Genomic DNA, 18,100 nt, shown 5'->3' on the forward strand with positions numbered 1-18,100 from the left:
ACTCTAAATTCCTAGCCAGGGGAAAGGAGTCTCAAGACAATGGGCCTTTCCAGGAGGCTCATGCCTCCAGAAAGGGCAAGGAAGGAAGTCAGTCTTTATATTCACCATGTTGTCAGTTCAATCAGCATATTCTTTTATCAGTCTCAACTCCAGCAGGCTCCACTCCAAGTATGTCTCTTTCAAACTCCCAGAAGACCAACTACCACCAGCTCCCAGAACATCCAACGCTCAATAACCAACCATATGACCACCCTTTTTCAGGTTCTTGAATCTTTCTTTTAGAGATCCTTTTTCTTGCATCACTTCTCCTAATTCCACATCTAGCAATCACAGCTGACTCTGCTTCAGGACTGCCCAGAAGGCTCAGACCTCCCACCTTATGATTAAGTGAGAGATTTACACCCTTGATGATCAGATCTAACATGGGCAGATCTTCCCACTCAACTTTAAGTACTGTACTTACATTTTGGGAATTAAATCAACAAATAGACAGGGGATTACAATTTCATCTTCACAATCAAGGAGGAGCTAAGTACCTTCATTGTTACAATCAGGAGAGAGCTATATCCAATCTTCACACAACCTTGAATTGCTTCATTAGACCTTTTAAATGCCATTTTATTTTTATGAACATTAGTTTTACTTCTTTTGTAATTATCTTCTTCTTTTGGGGATTTATCCTGGAATTCTCATGTGCCACAATATTTCTTGGTTGTATTAGAAACTTTGCTTTGTCATTGTTTTTAGCTATTCCACATCACCTTCCTCTTCCCTGCATCACACTCATGAGGATTAATTTCATTTCCTCAATTTTGCTGTTCAAAAAGTTCATTATGCAATAGTGAGAAATCAGTATAATGAAAAATAGAGTAATATAATATAGTGTTATATATATACATATATATATATATATAACACATATATATATAAGTACATACTAATTTCTAATGCACTGGAGGGTTTTACATACTAAAGTTATATTCATATTACCACCTCATAATATCTAGGGGTTTTCCCTCTATGCAATATGTTTTAACATCTTTAAATTTCTTATTCAAATGTTCATCATTCTTTTATTAGATATTTATTTATACTCAAAATGAAATCTCTTTAGCCTCCTGACCTAATGGGTCAATAAACAAATAATAAAGTTCCTATTCTGCTCATTTTCAAGACAATCTAGAAGTCTGATATAAACAGTATGAAAAATTCAAAAGGAGAAAAACATTTGAGCTCTAAGACTATAATCACATTTGAAAATTCTTTACTCTCTTAGCATTTTTCAGTTCTATCATCTTCCAAATGGAACTATTTCTCCACATACATATCTTGCTAGTTAAATGAAGAACATATAATTGTATAGGGACAATCTAAACCCATGAGTTTGTTAATATTCTTGATCAAATGCATTTTTTGATTGTAGGGACTCCATGGGCCTCAATTTACTCACATAAAAACTGCATGTAATAATATTTGCACTTCCGGTTAAGATGGCGGCTTAGAGAAAGCTAAAGTTCAGATCTCCGGAAAACCCTTCCCAACCGATCTCAAAATATAAGCTCCTAAGGCGCCGAAATTCAAAACGATCAACAGCACAGACCCTGGGAACCCTCCTCCTGGACCTGGACCCGGTTCAAAAGGTACGGCTCCCCTCAAAAGCCAGAACCCAAGATCACTCGAACCTCAGGGGTAGGAACAGAGTCCAAGGCTCCCGGAAGCCGCAGCCCCGCAGGGCTCAGAGAGCAGGGTCCTCGGAACAACAACACTCAGGGCCTTCTACCCGAGTCCCGGTGAAAGTTACTGCCTGGGGCTTCCGCTGCAGAGAGCTGGTCGAAACAACAGCAACCCTCAGGGCGGGCAAGACAGCCTCACGGTCTGGATCCTGCTATCCAAGTCGCAGTGAAAGTCCTTGCCCTCGGAGCTGGGGAAGCTGCAGCCCATCCCCCCGCAGGCCAACGAAACAGCCTCACGGCCAGCGATTCTGAAGGCAACTTCCGGAAAGCGAGCCGGGGGGAGAGTGTGGCCTCGTGGACCAACCCTTCCATTCCAGTTCCAGTGAGGCATATTCAGTTTAACCCAGGGAAAGCTCATAGAACCAACATCTGCCCAGGAATAAAGCCTCTGATCACCAGACAGAGATAAGAAAAGCTAATCCTCCACATTCAGAGATGACAAACTCCACAGAAGCACAGAAGCCCCAAAATACCAAGAAAAATAAGAAGAAAGGGGCGACTTTGGACACATTCTATGGAGCCAAAATACAAAATACAGAGCAGATAGAAGAAGATATACAAGAAAATTCTCCAAAATCTTCCAAAGGAAATAGAAACTCTCCACAAACCCATGAAGAATTTGAATCAGAAATGACCAAAAAGATGGAAGCCCTCTGGGAGGAAAAGTGGGAAATAATGCAAAAGAAATTCATGCATCTACAAAACCAGTTTGACCAAACTGTAAAAGAAAACCAGGCTTTAAAGCAAGAACTAATAAAGCAAAGCCAAAACACCAAGAAATTAGAAGAGAACATAAAATATCTCACCGACAAGGTGATAGATCTGGAAAATAGAGGGAGAAGAGAAAATTTAAGAATAATAGGACTCAGCTACCCAGCAAAACTGACTATATACTTCCAAGGGAAAGTATGGGCATTCAACAAAATAGAAGACTTCCAACTTTTTGCAAAGAAAAGACCAGAGCTCTGTGGAAAGTTTGATACCGAAAATCAAAGAGCAAGGAATACCTGAAAAGGTAAATATTAAGGAAAGGGGAAAAATGTTATCTTCTTCTTTTACTCAAACTCTCTTCTATAAGGACTACATTTATATCAATCTATGTATACTAACATGTGGGGAAAATGTAATGTATAAATAGGGGGTAAAGAAAGACCAAATAGAATAATGGTTCTCACACAAAGATTCACATGGGAAGGGGAGGGGAAGAAAACTCCTATAAGAAGGAGAGGAAGAGGGGGGGGGTTTACTTAAACCTCAATCTCAGGGAAATCAACTCTGAGAGGGAAAAACATCCAGATCCATTGGGATCTTGAATTCTATCTTACCCAACAAGGGTAAGGAGAAGGGAAAACCAAGGGGGGGGGGAGGGGGAGAGGGAGAACAAAAAGGGAGGGAAAAAGAGGGGGGAGGGAGAGGGAAGAAAAAGGGAGGGACTAAAAGGGAAACATCAAGGGAGGGGACAAGGGGCACTGATTCAAAGTAAATCACTGGACTAAAAGGTAGAGCCGAAGAAGAAAAGGTTAGAATTAGGGAAGGCAATCAAAATGCCAGGGAGTCCACAAATGACAATCATAACTTTGAACGTGAATGGGATGAACTCACCCATAAAGCGTAGACGAATAGCAGAATAGATTAGAATCCAAAACCCTACCATATGTTGTCTTCAAGAAACACACATGAGGCGGGCTGACACCCACAAGGTCAGAATTAAAGGATGGAGTAAGACCTTCTGGGCCTCAACTGATAGAAAGAAGGCAGGAGTGGTAATCATGATATCTGATAAAGCCAATGCAAAAATAGACCTGATCAAAAGGGATAGGGAAGGTAATTATATTTTGTTAAAAGGAACTCTAGACAACGAGGAAATATCATTAATCAACATGTATGCACCAAATAATATAGCACCCAAATTTCTAATGGAGAAACTAGGCGAATTGAAGGAAGAAATAGACAATAAAACCATACTAGTGGGAGACTTAAACCAACCATTATCAAATTTAGATAAATCAAATCAAAAAATAAATAAGAAAGAGGTAAAAGAAGTGAATGAAATCTTAGAAAAATTAGAATTAATAGACATATGGAGAAAAATAAATAGGGATAAAAAGGAATACACCTTCTTCTCAGCACCACATGGCACATTCACAAAAATTGACCATACATTAGGTCACAGAAACATAGCACACAAATGCAGAAAAGCAGAAATAATGAATGCAGCCTTCTCAGATCACAAGGCAATAAAAATAATGATTAGTAATGGTACATGGAAAACCAAATCTAAAACCAATTGGAAATTAAACAATATGATACTCCAAAACCGTTTAGTTAAAGAAGAAATCATAGAAACAATTAATAATTTCATCAAGGAAAATGACAATGGCGAAACATCCTTTCAAACCTTTTGGGATGCAGCCAAAGCGGTAATCAGAGGCAAATTCATATCCCTGAAAGCTTATATTAACAAACAAGGGAGAGCAGAGATCAATCAATTGGAAATGCAATTGAAAAAACTCGAAAGCGATCAAATTAAAAACCCCCAGCAGAAAACCAAATTAGAAATCCTAAAAATTAAGGGAGAAATTAATAAAATCGAAAGTGATAGAACTATTGATTTAATAAATAAGACAAGAAGCTGGTACTTTGAAAAAACAAACAAAATAGACAAAGTACTGGCCAATCTAATTAAAAAATGGAAGGAAGAAAAGCAAATTCACAGCATTAAAGATGAAAAGGGGGACAGCATCTCCAATGAGGAGGAAATTAATGCAATCATTAGAAATTACTTTGCCCAATTATATGGCAATAAATTCACCAATTTAGGAGAAATGGATGAATATATACAAAAATACAAACTGCCTAGACTAACAGAAGAGGAAATAGAATTCTTAAATAATCCCATATCAGAAATTGAAATCCATCAAGCCATCAAAGAACTTCCTAAGAAAAAGTCCCCCGCGCCTGATGGATTCACCTGTGAATTCTATCAAACATTCAGAGAACAGTTAATCCCAATACTATACAAACTATTTGACATAATAAGCAAAGAGGGAGTTCTACCAAACTCCTTTTACGACACAAACATGGTACTGATTCCAAAACCAGGCAGGTCAAAAACAGAGAAAGAAAACTATAGGCCAATCTCCCTAATGAATATAGATGCAAAAATCGTAAATAGGATATTAGCAAAAAGACTCCAGCAAGTGATCAGAAGGATCATTCACCATGATCAAGTAGGATTCATACCAGGGATGCAGGGCTGGTTCAACATTAGGAAAACCATCCACATAATTGACCACATCAACAAGCAAACTAGCAAGAACCACATGATTATCTCAATAGATGCAGAAAAAGCCTTTGAGAAAATACAACACCCATTCCTATTAAAAACACTAGAAAGCATAGGAATAGAAGGGTCATTCCTAAAAATAATAAACAGTATTTATCTAAAACCAACAGCTAATATCATCTGCAATGGGGATAAACTAGATGCATTCCCAATTAGATCAGGAGTGAAACAAGGATGCCCATTATCACCTCTACTATTTGACATTGTACTAGAAATACTAGCAGTAGCAATTAGAGAAGATAAAGGAATTGAAGGCATCAAAATAGGCAAGGAGGAGACCAAGTTATCACTCTTTGCGGATGACATGATGGTCTACTTAAAGAATCCTAGAGATTCAACCAAAAAGCTAATTGAAATAATCAACAACTTTAGCAAAGTTGCAGGATACAAAATAAACCCACATAAATCATCAGCTTTTCTATATATCTCCAACATAGTTCAGCAGCAAAAACTAGAAAGAGAAATCCCATTCAAAATCACCTTAGACAAAATAAAATACCTAGGAATCTATCTCCCAAGACAAACACAGGAACTATATGAACACAACTACAAAACACTCGCCACACAACTAAAACTAGACCTGAACAAATGGAAAAACATTAACTGCTCATGGATAGGACGAGCCAATATAATAAAAATGACCATCTTACCCAAACTTATTTATCTATTTAGTGCCATACCCATTGAACTACCAAAATACTTCTTCACTGATTTAGAAAAAACCATAACAAAGTTCATTTGGAAGAACAAAAGATCAAGGATATCCAGGGAAATAATGAAAAAAAACCACATACGATGGGGGCCTTGCAGTCCCTGACCTAAAACTATATTACAAAGCAGCAGTCATCAAAACAATTTGGTACTGGCTAAGAAACAGAAAGGAAGATCAGTGGAATAGACTGGGGGAAAGCGACCTCAGTAAGACAGTATACGATAAACCCAAAGATCCCAGCTTTTGGGACAAAAATCCACTATTCGATAAAAACTGCTGGAAAATTGGAAGACAGTGTGGGAGAGACTAGGAATAGATCAACACCTCACACCCTACACCAAGATAAATTCAAAATGGGTGAGTGAATTAAACATAAAGAAGGAAACCATAAGTAAATTGGGTAAACACAGAATAGTATACATGTCAGACCTTTGGGAGGGGAAAGGCTTTAAAACCAAGCAAGATATAGAAAGAATCACAAAATGTAAAATAAATAATTTTGACTACATCAAACTAAAAAGCTTTTGTACAAACAAAACCAATATAACTAAAATCAGAAGGGAAACAACAAATTGGGAAAAAATCTTCATAGAAACCTCTGACAAAGGTTTAATTACTCATATTTATAATGAGCTAAATCAATTGTACAAAAAATCAAGCCATTCTCCAATTGATAAATGGGCAAGGGAAATGGATAGGCAGTTCTCAGATAAAGAAATCAAAACTATTAACAAGCCCATGAAGAAGTGCTCTACATCTCTTATAATCAGAGAGATGCAAATCAAAACAACTCTGAGGTATCACCTCACACCTAGCAGATTGGCTAACATTACAGCAAAGGAAAGTAATGAATGCTGGAGGGGATGTGGCAAGGTAGGGACATTAATTCATTGCTGGTGGAGCTGTGAACTGATCCAACCATTCTGGAGGGCAATTTGGAACTATGCCCAAAGGGCGACAAAAGAATATCTACCCTTTGACCCAGCCATAGCACTCCTGGGTCTGTACCCCAAAGAGATAATGGACACAAAGACTTGTACAAAAATATTCATAGCTGCGCTCTTTGTGGTGACCCAAAACTAGAAAACGAGGGGATGCCCATCAATTGGGGAATGGCTGAACAAACTGTGGTATATGTTGGTGATGGAGTACTATTGTGCTAAAAGGAATAATAAAGTGGAGGAGTTCCATGGAGACTGGAACAACCTCCAGGAAGTGATGCAGAGCGAGAGGAGCAGAACCAGGAGAACATTGTACACAGAGACTAATACACTGTGGTATAATCGAACGTAATGGACTTCTCCATTAGTGGCGGTGTAATGTCCCTGAACAACTTGCAGGGATCCAGGAGAAAAAAACACCATTCATAAGCAAAGGATAAACTATGGGAGTGGAAACACCGAGAAAAAGCAACTGCCTGAATACAGAGGTTGAGGGGACATGACAGAGGATAGACTCTAAATGAACACTCTAATATAAATACTATCAACAAAGCAATGGGTTCAAATCAAGAAAACATCTAATGCCCAGTGGACTTACGCGTCGGCTATGGGGGGTGGGGGGGAGGAAAAGAAAATGATCTATGTCTTTAAGGAATAATGCTTGGAAATGATCAAATAAAATATATTTTAAAAAAAATAATAAAAAAAAATAAAAAAATAATATTTGCACTAACTTCTCAAATGGATGTTCAGTAGACAGAGTGTTGAGGTAGAAGTCAGAATATTCTCCATTCAAATACTATCCATCATTTCTATGTTTCAGTTCCTTCCTCCTTCAACTACTTCTCAGGGATTTTTTCAAGGCTATGTAAGAGAGTATTTGGAAAGTTCTCTGAAAATTCTCACAGACTTTTATATATATATATATATATATATATATATATATATATATATATATATATATATATATATATATATATATATACACAAATACAAATAAAATAGGTATTTTCATTATCAGTTGTTTTTCAAGTCTGTTTTTTATGACAACATTTGGGATTTTCTTGGTAAAGGTGTTGGAGTGGTTTGCTATTTCCTTCTCCAAATCATTTTACAGATGAGGAAACTATGACAAATAAGATTTGTCAAGGTCACATTTTATTATTATTTTATTATTATTAATGCAAAGTGCTATAAAAACTATAAGATGACAATGTGATTTGCTGAATTCCTATTTTCAATTATTCACATTTCTCTGATTTTGTCTTATGGAAAGAATGATAGGCTTATGTTAGGCATAGTAATTATTATGCTTTACAATTTTCCAATTTAATCTCAATTTCTCCTTTCTTTTGCCATGAAAGCACCAGCAGGAAGGGCTTCAGTCATTTAACATATTTTGCATTCTCATATTTGACCTAGATTCAATTTTTTTTCTTTTAGAATATATTTTTGCAACTAACAAATTATGTAATGCAGTTTCTAGTGTCAAAATGTCTACATTCATTTCACTGATTTTCAAAATATTTTTATTTTCTTGAATTTCAGTTAAACTTAAATATAGATTAAGTGTAAAATTATAACAAAGTTACTCAAATGGTTCAAGGTAATACTAAGGCACATTATATTTATCAGAAAGTTATATTGTGACTGTTTTCTCTGGGAAGGGTGGATTATTAGCTGAAAATAGCAATATTTGTTTAGGTATAATTAGCTTATAATATATCTACTGTAAGGATAATTTCAGGGTTGTGACTTCATCTAAATTAATTTTGGTCACCAGGGAATATCCCAAATAAAATACCCAAGTCAGTTAGTAAATTTGTGATGGTTTAATTAATATAGATGAAATGAATTAAGGAGAAGGGAAAGGGAAGGGGTGTAGGATTTCTCCCGCCTGGCCTGTGCCAGGGGAAGTGCAAAGTCCTCTGCCACGAGGTCTCTGAAGGTTAGTGGCTTTATAAGAGGGTAGTGTTTGGAAGGTAAAAGAGAAAGAATCAGCATAAACTCTGAGAGAGCTCAGTAAAATGCCTCACCTGAACTGGGCTACTCGGCTTCTCCCAGTATAGTATCAATGAAAACTCACCACCAAACCAGACAATTTCTGCCTCCATGCCAAGATGCCAGAACGCTTAGCATGCTCAGCAACCTGCTGCCAGCCACCTCTCCACTGCAAAAGAGGACAGAGTGAGGAAGTGACATGAAATATATAGAGGGTTTTACATCAGTTTCCTGCATCTCACCTGTACCAATGGTTGCTTCAATTTGACTTAGGACAGTCTAGAGGTCTGTCAGTTGTTTCTGATTTTTCATTTGCTAACACACGTCTATCAGAGGCCATCCTCCTAGATACTTAATCCTTAAGTATGGGTGTAGACATTCCTGATTTTGTTAGACTAAGTAGGGTGAAGTAATCTAAAGTTCACACTACTTCATTATTTTTTGTCTTGCAAAAGGAATCTCAGAATTATTTCATCTAAAGTCCAAATTTTTCAGGCCTTTAATATCGCTTTTTATTGTATGCATATGTGCAAGTGTGTTAGTGTGTAATGTATGTCAGAAAGAAAGACAGAGACAGAGAGGAAGAATGAGACATAGGTAGACCTACCTATTGACAAAGAGATACCAATAGAGACAGGGAGATATTTCAATTTTTCCAGTTCTTCAGCTTCTTAACTATTGATTTCATGCAGTATGAATTGTACTAAAGACAACCCAGGAATCAGAAACATCTAAATTTGAGTCATGCTTATAAGAGATAAAACAGCCTAAATGGCTGAGTGACCATGACCAAATCACTGAGTCTCTCAGTGCCTCCAGACAAAGTCATGCCTGACTCCTGGGATGCTTATCTGCATTGGTGAAGAAAGGTAGATGTTGAGAAATCCCCACACTGATAAATCCCAGTTTCTAAACGAAAGTCATGTTTATTTTTGATACATTGATTTCTTGTGTTAAAGAGATCCTAGTATAAAGACAACCCTTTACCAACTGAGATATGTACCCACTCTGTTTTTAAGAATTACCTGAGGATGGAGCATCTAGGTTGCTCAGTGGATTGCAAACTAGACCCACAGGTTCTGGGTTCAAATCTGGCCTCAGACATTTCCATAGCTGTGTGACCCTAGGCAAGTTACTTAACCCCCATTGCCTAGCCATTACTAGTCTTCTGCCTTGAAACCATGATGGAAGGTAAGGGTTTTTTTGTTGTTTGTTTGTTTGTTTGTTTTGTTTTTTAAGTTACTTGAGGAACTAATGGGTGAAATGCCTTGCCTGGAGTAAAGCAACTATTGTTATTCAATACACTGTAGTGGATAGAGAACCAGAGTATGAGTTAGAAATCATGAGTTCCACCAAACCCACACATACACACTAAGAATTTTAAAGGATTAATTACATCTTCATTAATTGACAATGTAGTAATATTAGAATTAAAATTCTCTGGAGGCTGTATATTACTTTATAATTATTAATTAGATAGTTAAAGTGGTTTGGAGAGAGTGATGGTACAAAAATGATATGTTGATTTACTAGCTACTCTGAGTTCACTGGTTACTTTGCTTCTTCATTCATTCTTGCTGCTTCCCAGGGAAGAGAACTCACAAGTATGTACAAAGAAGCTCCTGCTTCCTTGATCCCTAACACAACCCAGTGATATTGCTTCTTCTATGTTTCACTGGTAGGACAGACATTTTCAGTTTGGGTCAGAAGTCATGTTTCTGGACATCAAGAGTCATGTGGGAAAAGAGGTAAATATCTTCTGAGACACTAGGCCTTTGGAGTCTACCTCAAGTACACACGAGTGATGAATCAAAGGCTGGGGCTGAGACTGAAATATATTTTCAAAACTTTGCTTTTCAAAAGAAAAGAGGGGTACACATGTATATTAAATTCACAAAGTAAAAAATAAATTTAGAGTTCTACGACCTCGAGATATAGAATTTGCAAGGATTTGGAGAAATCATTCCATATCTTTGAACTTTTTCTCCTTATCTATAAAATTAGGGTAATGATTTTGGCAACATTTATCACATTGATACTTATAACCTCTATTGAAAAAATATTTGTAAGGTTTTATATAAAAGTATCCTCTACTGTGACAATAATGTAGCAATAATGACATGATTATTACTATTATTTTTAATTTTTTTCTTTTGATTTCTATTTCTCTGTTAATTCTACTGCTCTTTTGTTGATTTTGGTTAATTATAATGCTTATTATTATACTATCAACATGAAATTATAATGAAATCTGTTTGCATACTAATAGCAGATCTATTTAAAAATTAAAGGAAAAATTGAATATCTTTCTTGAGATGACAGTAGGGATTATCTGTTGCTTTGACTCATCCAATATAGGCCTGTCTTCTATTAATATGAATATAGGAAAGTTAACTATTGTACAAGCCTAGATTTTTTAATATAATAAATCAATTCCAAATAAATCCTCTGTATCTAAAAACCCTATTACTTGCCAAAAATTACCTATCAACACAAGTTTCAACTATTACCTTATCTCTTTCTGAAATATCATTTTTAATTTGGTTTCAAGACTTGGTAGATCACATGGATTCAACCCAACTGTTTGCTATTTTCCATACTCTCAATATAGTGGAAACCTACTTACTCTACTTTGGAAAGTAATGCAATACTCTGACCTCATCCCACCCCTTAGGAAAAAAAAAAGAAGAGACAGAAAGAAGCAGAGAGACAAAGAGAATTTATGAACAATAATGAATATAGTTTTTATGCTGATTTATTTTTCACTGTGACTCTTTTTAGCACTGATATAGTATTTCCACTTGCAGGTGCTCCCATTTCAGTTTGGGTACCTAGATCATAAATAGGTTTACTAAGTGTCAAATAGCTTCAGTAGTAGAGTTTAAGAGAATATTTTTTTAAAAGGTCTTGGGTCAAGGAAGAAAAAGGAAAATGGAATGATGATGTGGTGTTAGCTGAGGAAGCAGAAATAGGCAGTAGAACATGTTTTATATGTTGTAAAAATTAATTCAAAATGAGTGAATGAAATTGAAACAAAGCCACTTCTCTGAAAATTAAATGAATATAGATTTATTACATCTAAGTTCCATACAAGAAGAATTCCAAAGAGCCAGAAGAATCAAGGGGTGGGAGTGAATTCAACCTAATCATTTTTTATCCCAAATTTGTAATTAAAAAAAATAAAATGTCTCATAAATAATGTATTTACTTGTAATTTTTTTTTTATATCCCCAAGTGCTAGGGGGAGTGTCCTGTCCTACTAAGAGTATCCAGCTTTAAAATTATGGGGACCATCAAGTGAGCTTCCAAAAGTAAAGTCAGGGTTATGCTGATGGCAATTTGAACTTTCTTTCAGCAGTTGATTATTAGATTTCAGTATTAAAATGTATACCTTAGAAACAGGAAAATGCTAAAAATGAGAGTGATTCATTATTGTCATTACTATTGATTATGATGTTGATAGTATAGCCTTTAGAATATGATGAAGCAAATTTTAATTAAAAAAGTGCATTTCATTTCCATTTTTCCATACAGAGAACCAGTTTTTTAAATAGTTAGCAGTATAACACTTATGAAGTTTTTCTAGGATGTTTTCACTCATTATTACTCTAATCTGAAAATTGAAGGGCAAACCTCTTAAGAAAAGTTGAGATTTTAATGTTGTCAACAATCCACTAAATAGGCATTAAAAATGTCCTTTCTAGAAAGTTATATTTCCTTTAACCAATAGATCAGACATGAGACTAGAATTTCTTCTACCAAAAATGAAATTATTAAAACATAAAATATATTTATGTGTGCATTTATAAATAACTAAAGCATGAGGTGATAACTAATACTCTCTAAGACGTGGAGACTTAAAACATTTTTAAAAATGAAATTCTTTTCTGGATTTGATAATTGGGAATTTCACATTCATCTTGACTCTGAATTATTTAAATGCCTCTTGCAAGATCAATATCTTTTGGTTAGGAAAAAGAAAAAAAAAACAAATGAGCAAAAATGTCTTGAGCTTATTCTCCTATAAGTAGTCATTTTTCCTCTGAGTCTAACTGGGTAATTATTCCCCAGACACAGTAATGATTCACAAAGTTGGCACAAAAGCTAGAAACAAACACGGAAACACCATATAACTATTTCATAAACTAGGTCAACAATTAGGTAACCTGGCATTTGACCTTGAGTCAGAAAGACATGAATTCAGGCATATAATTGATTTGTGAACTTGGACAAGTTTCTTAATCTTGTGTTGTCTCAGTTTCCTACCCTCTAAAATGTCAGTCTTACCCATATCTATCTATCTTCCTACATTGTGAGAAAAATAAAACAAGATAACTTTTGTAAAATCTTTAGCAGGGTGTGGCATGTATTAGACTCATTTATATTATTTAAAAACTTTCATGATTGCATGGAGATATAACTTTTAATAATCATTTTCTGACATTTTGTTATCCATTTTCTCTACTTCGCTTCCATTCCCCCCCCTCCAAAAGGCAGCAGGTAAAATGATATAAGTTGTACATGTCTTATATAATCCACATTTCCATGTTCTTTATGTTGTGAAAGAAAACATATATCAGTTGTACTAGAGAAATATTTATGGAGGAAATAAAGTGAAACATTTCATTCTTCAATCTATATTTCAAATATATCATTTCCTTCTACAGCAATAGCTAGTCTTTTTATCTTGGGTCTTTTGAGTTATCTTCGATTCTTGTATTGCTAATAAAAGCTGTAATTCATAGCTGATTTTCATATTTCATTATTGTTGCTATGTACAACATTCTTCTGCTCACTTCAGTGAGTTCTGTTCACTACAATTTTTTTAAAACCCCTACTTTCTGTCTTAGAATTGATACTAAGTCTTGATTCCAAGCTAGGTGAGAGATAAGAGCTTCACAATTGGGGTCAAGTGAATTTCCCAGGGACATATAACTAGGAAGAGTCTGAGGCCAGAGGTACCTGAGGCCACTGAGTTATCTAGCTACCCCTGCTCTCACTTTGAATCATTTTAGAAAAATTTTTCCAGACTTTTTTTGTGATCATATTCTTCATCATTTTCTATGAGTTGATACTATTCCAGTACAATTACATATCACATGTTCATCCATTCCACAATTTATGCATATCTCTCAAGTTTCCAATTCTTTGTCACCATAAAATGAGCTACAATAACTATTTTTTGTTGGATAGGTAGTTTCTTTGGACATGATTCTAGATTGCTCTACCACATGTTCAACAACAGTAGATCGTGTCCCGACTTTTCCACATCCCATTCAACATTTGTCCCTTTTATCCTTTTTTCATATATTAGCCCGTCTGATTGATGTGAGGTTGTACCTCAGAGATATTTTAGGTTGGCTTTCTCTAATAAATAATGATTAATTTTTTTTCATTTAATGAAAGATAGTATCTTTCTTCATCTGTGAATTGCCTATAAGGTCTTCTTTTATTTCTATATCATATATCCATTTTTGACTTAACCTTGGTATATGGTATGAGTCAATGCCCTGTGACTCATTTATAACATACTGTTTTCCAGTTTTTCTGGTAGTTTTTGTCAAATAGTGAGTTTTTCTTTCAAAAAATTGTATCTTTGGCTTTGTCCAACACTAGGTTATTATGATCATTTGCTACCACTCATTAAGGTAAGTTAATCTATCATATTGACCTATTATTTTATTTCTTAGGCAATGCCAGATTGTTTTGATGGTTGTTGCTTTAAAATATAGTTTGAGATCTGGTTCAACTAACCACCTTCCTTCTCCCCCCCCATTATTTTCTTTGATATTCTTGGCCTTTTGTTGTTCCAGATGAAATTTATATTTTTTCTAGTTCTATTAAATAATTATGGGTAGATTGGTATAGTACTGAAGAGATAATTTAAGTAGAATTATTTTATTATGCTTGCCCAGGTTATCCATGAGCTATTAAAGATTTTCAATTATTTAGATCTGACTTCATTTATGTGAAAAATTGTTTGGTGGTTATAATTGTATAATTCTTGGTCTTGGAATATATTATACACTAATAAATGCTTATTTCCTCCCCTTTCCTTCCCTCAACTAGGCTCAGAAAAAGAAGCTAAAAGAGTGGTGAAAAGAGATTTCTGGTTGACATCCAATATCAAGTTTCCCTAGGCCTATGTATTCATATTCTATTATTCATCACTAGAATTTAAAAATATGTGCACACAGCCTATTATTTGGTGGGGGAAGGAAAATATTCCTTCACTCCTTGAATGGGAATCAGGAGGAAGCTCAAAGATTATAGGAAGAAAATGAGCAATAGAGAATTTTTTTCATCTTTTAAATTCTACAAAGTCTTAACAACACATATCCTGCTATCCCTATAATGACCAAGAGACTAAGAAGAGGTTGTAATATTTTATATAAATATTTTTTCTATATTTTTCTATATATTCTAGTAATCTAAGGCAAACTATGTGATTTACATGGTTTGGCTAGGTTAGATCAATTTTCCTGATTTCAAATCTAGTCTCAGGCATTTACTTAGTATGAGACCTTTGGTAAGTCACTTAATGCTCTTTGCCTAAGTTTTATCACAAGCACAAAAAAAAAAAATAAAGAGAGAGAGATAAGGAAGAAAATAGCAAACTAGTCCAGTATCTTTGCCAAGAAAACCCCAAATAACTTCACAGTCAGACATGACTGAAAAAACACCTGAACAAATAAGTGAGTATGAGTGAAGCAGAAATAAAGATGACTGTGTAGATATAAAAAATACTACACATGTAGAAAGTAAAGAATGTGGCTGTGACATAATATAAAATGAGTAGTCATAAATGATAATTAGTTTTCAACATAGTTGTCATAATTAGTGATGTAACATTAAGAAAAAGAGTAAGTAAAAAGCTTCTACTTTGAGCAAGAATGATAATTTTCATTTGATTATTAGTAAACATTTGTTGAATTGAAGATGATAAAGTAAGAAAACTTTAATGTTAACTTGGCTTTTTCCACATGTAGAATTTAATGTGTGATTAGGACATCCACATGGAAATATCTAAGAGAGATTGACATGCAAGTGCTGAAATCCAGTAAAAAGTGATAAATCATTCACATAACTGGTGATACAGATTTGGAAATTATTTTTCATGGAGGTGTTTAGTAAAAACTAATTAAAAGCATGCTGTCTCCAATAAAAAGAACATAGGAACTAGAGAAGAAGTTTATTCTAAAGACCAACAGAGAACAACTGATACAAGAGGACAGAGGAGAAAGAATAACTAATGAAGGCCTTTAAATGGGCACCAGATGAAAGGTAGGAGAAAAATCAATTGAATATAATATATGTAAGTTAAGCAGCAAAAGTTATAAGAAATGGATGATCAACATAGTAAATCACTTTGAAATGATAATTGTTTTCTCTAACATTTATAGAGAATTTTCCTCTATAAGAATCATGTAAGACAAGTAAAGCAAATATATCTACTTATCATTTAAAGAATTAAACATTAAAGTTGAACTAGATGAAGCACATTTTCATTTTAAAATATATTTTGTTCAGGCTAAGTTTGTGAATCGATGTCCAGGTACAGTAAGTTTTCTATTTCTTTAGTCTTGCTTCTCAATAGCATGAAAAGAAGATGAGAAAAGAAAGATTAGGACAAAGAAGGGGAGTCAGTGGATTTGATGATGAGTATATTATTGTTGACTTTTAAATAATTCATTTAAATGCATTTGTGTTGGCTCACTTTTGGATAGGACTTATAATTTTAATGGAATAGAAAATTCCATTCTATAACAAGGTCAGAACTGTATACCACTTTGCCATATTAACTTCCATGGTGGTGATAAGAATGGTCATATTCCAGAAGTGTGAGAATTGTGTAATGAGGAAGTGGAGATGTACACTATTTTCTTTCAATTTCTTTGATTGGTTTTTAAGAAAAGCACTATAATGTTAGTTCAAGACAGGTCTAGAATAAAGGATTTTTTTTTCCATTAGGAATATAGAGAAAGGAAACCTCAATTTGTTTGCATACAGGTTAAAAAAGCAAGTAAAGAGGCAATGAAGAAGCTGAACTTAGAATTCAGTATAACCCAAGTTAAATTTCAACTGATACACTTAGGCACTGTGTACTCTTGGGTAATTTACTTAGTTATTATCTGCCTCAGTTTCCTCAGTTATAAAATGAGGATTATAATAAGACATACATCTCAAGGTTGTTGTGTAGATAAAATGAGGTATGTGTAGAATCCTTTGTAAGTCAAGAAGTTTTTAATAAATGTTAGGTATTATTATTATAATTATTATCATTACCACTTTATAAAAATAATTTCCTAATGGAGAGAGGAGAAAATGAAGCCATTAACAAAACCTCAAGGGTGAATCTTAGAAAAAGAGTACAATAGTGCCAACAATAATGTATGATGATCAACTGTGGCTGATCTATTATCAACAAGGCAAAGATCCAGGACAACTCTAAGAGATGCATGATGAAAAAGGAGAAAAGAATAAACAGTGTGAATAAGGATTAAAACATTCCATTTTTCATTTTATTTCCAATATTTATTTTTCTCTAGGATAAGCAATATGTGTTTCACAAAATGAGGTACATGGAAATATGCATTGCATGTATAATTTACATTATATTACACAAGTTCTTAAAGAATGGGAACCATGGGAGAAAGGGGAAGAACATGGATAGAAAAATGTCAGAAAATAAATATTCAAAACATGTAGTTTGAATAAAATGAAAAAAATAACAGTAATTCCTTCTTCTGAGACATAAAGATATCTAATGTATAATGCTATAGCAATCTGTAGAGTTAAAGAGGAGGGAGGTTGAGGAATTTCATTTCTGGTGGCAAGAGTTTTGTTAGGAGAATATGATATACAATTATTTGCAGAGAAGTGGTTGAAGGAAAGATTTCATTATTTCAAACAATTGTTGTGGTCAATGAAATAGGAAGTGAACTAGAAATGTGTCAATAGTATTGTGTAGAAGTATTAATCCCAAAGGGTTATAAATATCATGAATGTGTCTTGAATTCAATTAGATTCATTATTTTCTCTAGCAATTTGTGCAGCTCAGCAGCAGAAGCAAACAATGAAATTGGAGTTGGGAAAGCCACATATGTTAGATAAAGAGATATAAGGCTCTTGGATGTGAGTGACAATATAAATAACCAATTTGACCAAAATGTCCATGCAGAATAGGGATAATAGGGAATCAGGAAAAGGGCTAATGGATCAGGAGAACAGAATGAACTAACATACTGAAAATAGAAATGAGGCTGAAGAATGGGTTGACTAGGAAGAAGGAAAAAAGAAAATTTAGAATATTAAGACATTGTCAGAGGAGATAAAAATTCATTCTGGATAATGATGAAGTCCAATA

The sequence above is a fragment of the Monodelphis domestica genome, chromosome 3 (assembly GCF_027887165.1).
Source record: "Monodelphis domestica isolate mMonDom1 chromosome 3, mMonDom1.pri, whole genome shotgun sequence".
NCBI classification, from domain to species: Eukaryota; Metazoa; Chordata; class Mammalia; order Didelphimorphia; family Didelphidae; genus Monodelphis; species Monodelphis domestica.